We start from the raw sequence: 3,288 nt of genomic DNA, 5'->3' as shown, positions 1-3,288 counted from the left end.
TTAACTCTTTAAACCTTTAACCCTGTAACTCTTTAAACCTTTAACCCTGTAACTCTTTAACCCTTTAACCCTGTAACCCTGTAACCCTTTAACTCTTTAACTCTTTAAACCTTTAACCCTGTAACCCTTTAACCCTGTAACTCTTTAAACCTTTAACCCTTTAACTCTTTAAACCTTTAACCCTGTAACCCTTTAACCCTGTAACTCTTTAAACCTTTAACCCTGTAACTCTTTAAACCTTTAACCCTTTAACTCTTTAAACCTTTAACCCTGTAACTCTTTAACCCTGTAACTCTTTAAACCTTTAACCCTGTAACCCTTTAACCCTCTAACTCTTTAAACCTTTAACCCTGTAACTCTTTAACCTTTTAACCCTGTAACTCTTTAAACCTTTAACCCTGTAACTCTTTAAACCTTTAACCCTGTAACTCTTTAACCCTTTAACCTTTTAACCCTGTAACTCTTTAAACCTTTAACCCTTTAACCCTTTAACTCTTTAACCCTTTAACCCTGTAACTCTGTGTCCTTTGTTGTGAGCTGCTGTAAAATGTGAATTAGGGGCCCTGAAGTTGGACTTATCTTAGTTGAACCATTAACTCTGTGGAATCAACATCCGGCTCTAAAATAGTCTCATAATTATCGTGATGTCGAAGTGATATCTAATAATGTTTCATATTTAGCAGCTTTATTTTGAAGGGTTAGAATACTTCCTCCACAGGCTCTGTTCTTCTACGGAGGGTTACGTAATGCGCATGCGCACTTTACCACAGCGTAGTTAACGCGGGTTCCTGTGTTTTGTTTTTTATTCGGTCTCTGGTCGGTCCTTCGGAGGGTCAGAGAACCCGGATGTTTGTACCGTGAAACAGCGGGGATGCTAACGGTTAGCCGTTCAGTCTGAAGCTCGGAGCTCCGGTAAACCCAGTAAACAGACTCAGGTGAGTTCATGTTGATCTGCTGTTAGAAACCTCACGCGGAGACAGTCTGCAGTCAGCGGCTTTTAGCTGTTAGCTTAAACTGTAGCTGTTAGCCCAAACTGTAGCTGTTAGCTTAAACTGTAGCTGTTAGCCCAAACTGTAGCTGTTAGCTTAAACTGTAGCTGTTAGCTTAAACTATAGCTGTTAGCTCAAACTGTAGCTGTTAGCTTAAACTGTAGCTGTTAGCTTAAACTGTAGCTGTTAGCTTAAACTGTAGCTGTTAGCCCAAACTGTAGCTGTTAGCTCAAACTGTAGCTGTTAGCCCAAACTGTAGCTATTAGCTTAAACTGTAGCTGTTAGCCCAAACTGTAGCTATTAGCTTAAACTGTAGCTGTTAGCTCAAACTGTAGCTGTTAGCTTAAACTGCCGATAGCAGTTCAAACCTAAAGCAGTCTGACTCTATAACAGTCTGAGTCTATAGCAGTCTGAGCCTATAACAGTCTGAGCCTATAGCAGTCTGAGCCTATAACAGTCTGAGCCTATAGCAGTCTGAGTCTATAACAGTCTGAGTCTGTAACAGTCTGAGCCTATAACAGTCTGAGCCTATAGCAGTCTGAGCCTATAACAGTCTGAGTCTATAACAGTCTGAGTCTGTAACAGTCTGAGCCTATAACAGTCTGAGTCTATAGCAGTCTGAGTCTATAGCAGTCTGAGCCTATAACAGTCTGAGCCTATAGCAGTCTGAGTCTATAACAGTCTGAGTCTGTAACAGTCTGAGCCTATAACAGTCTGAGCCTATAGCAGTCTGAGCCTATAACAGTCTGAGTCTATAACAGTCTGAGTCTGTAACAGTCTGAGCCTATAACAGTCTGAGTCTATAGCAGTCTGAGTCTATAACAGTCTGAGTCTATAACAGTCTGAGTCTATAACAGTCTGAGCCTATAACAGTCTGAGCCTATAACAGTCTGAGTCTGTAACAGTCTGAGTCTGTAACAGTCTGAGCCTATAACAGTCTGAGTCTATAGCAGTCTGAGCCTATAACAGTCTGAGTCTTTAACAGTCTGAGCCTATAACAGTCTGAGTCTATAACAGTCTGAGTCTATAGATGTCTGAGTCTATAACAGTCTGAGTCTATAACAGTCTGAGTCTGTAACAGTCTGAGCCTATAACAGTCTGAGTCTATAGCAGTCTGAGCCTATAACAGTCTGAGTCTTTAACAGTCTGAGCCTATAACAGTCTGAGTCTTTAACAGTCTGAGTCTTTAACAGTCTGAACCTATAACAGTCAGAGTCATGTCAGAGTCTATAGCAGTCTGAGCCTATAGCAGTCTGAGTCAGTCTGAGTCTATAACAGTCTGAGTCAGTCTGAGCCTATAGTAGTCTTGAGTCAGTCTGAGCGTATAGCTGTCTGAGTCAGTCTGAGCCTATAGTAGTCTGAGTCAGTCTGACCCTATAGCTGTCTGAGTCAGTCTGAGCCTACAGTAGTCTGAGTCAGTCTGAGCCTATAGTAGTCTGAGTCAGTCTGAGCGTATAGCAGTCTGAGTCAGTCTGAGCCTGTAGCTGTCTGAGTCAGTCTGAGCCTATAGTAGTCTGAGTCAGTCTGAGTCTATAGCAGTCTGAGTCTATAGCAGTCTGAGTCTATAGCAGTCTGAGTCTATAACAGTCTGAGTCTATAACAGTCTGAGTCTATAGCAGTCTGAGTCTATAGCAGTCTGAGTCTATAGCAGTCTGAGTCTGTAGCAGTCTGAGTCAGTCTGAGTCAGTCTGAGTCAGTCTGAGTCAGTCTGAATCTATAGCAGTCTGAGTCTATAGCAGTCTGAGTCTATAGCAGTCTGAGTCAGTCTGAGTCAGTCTGAGTCTATAGCAGTCTGAGTCTATAACAGTCTGAGTCTATAGCAGTCTGAGTCTATAACAGTCTGAGTCTATAGCAGTCTGAGTCTATAGCAGTCTGAGTCTATAACAGTCTGAGTCAGTCTGAGTCAGTCTGAGTCTATAGCAGTCTGAGTCTATAACAGTCTGAGTCTATAGCAGTCTGAGTCTATAGCAGTCTGAGTCAGTCTGAGTCAGTCTGAGTCAGTCTGAGTCAGTCTGAGTCTATAGCAGTCTGAGTCTATAGCAGTCTGAGTCAGTCTGAGTCAGTCTGAGTCTATAGCAGTCTGAGTCTATAACAGTCTGAGTCTATAACAGTCTGAGTCTATAACAGTCTGAGTCAGTCTGAGTCAGTCTGAGTCTATAGCAGTCTGAGTCTATAGCAGTCTGAGTCTATAGCAGTCTGAGTCAGTCTGAGTCAGTCTGAGTCTATAGCAGTCTGAGTCTATAACAGTCTGAGTCTATAGCAGTCTGAGTCTATAGCAGTCTGAGTCTATAACAGTCTG

General features: G+C 42.2%; 1 protein-coding gene across 1 annotated transcript in view; it reads left to right on the top strand.

The window, feature by feature from the left end:
- Positions 1–741: 741 nt before the first annotated feature.
- Positions 742–3,288, top strand: part of LOC117809655 (E3 ubiquitin-protein ligase rnf168-like) — a 6,432-nt gene continuing 3,885 nt past the window's right edge. The window contains exon 1 of the mRNA XM_034679104.1: positions 742–935. The gene's annotated coding sequence lies outside the window, so the exon portion shown is untranslated. The remainder of the gene's footprint in view (positions 936–3,288) is intronic.

This window comes from Notolabrus celidotus, unplaced genomic scaffold (genome assembly GCF_009762535.1).
Source record: "Notolabrus celidotus isolate fNotCel1 unplaced genomic scaffold, fNotCel1.pri scaffold_320_arrow_ctg1, whole genome shotgun sequence".
In the NCBI taxonomy this organism is placed as follows: domain Eukaryota; kingdom Metazoa; phylum Chordata; class Actinopteri; order Labriformes; family Labridae; genus Notolabrus; species Notolabrus celidotus.
This window is presented reverse-complemented; position numbering and strand designations above follow the sequence as displayed.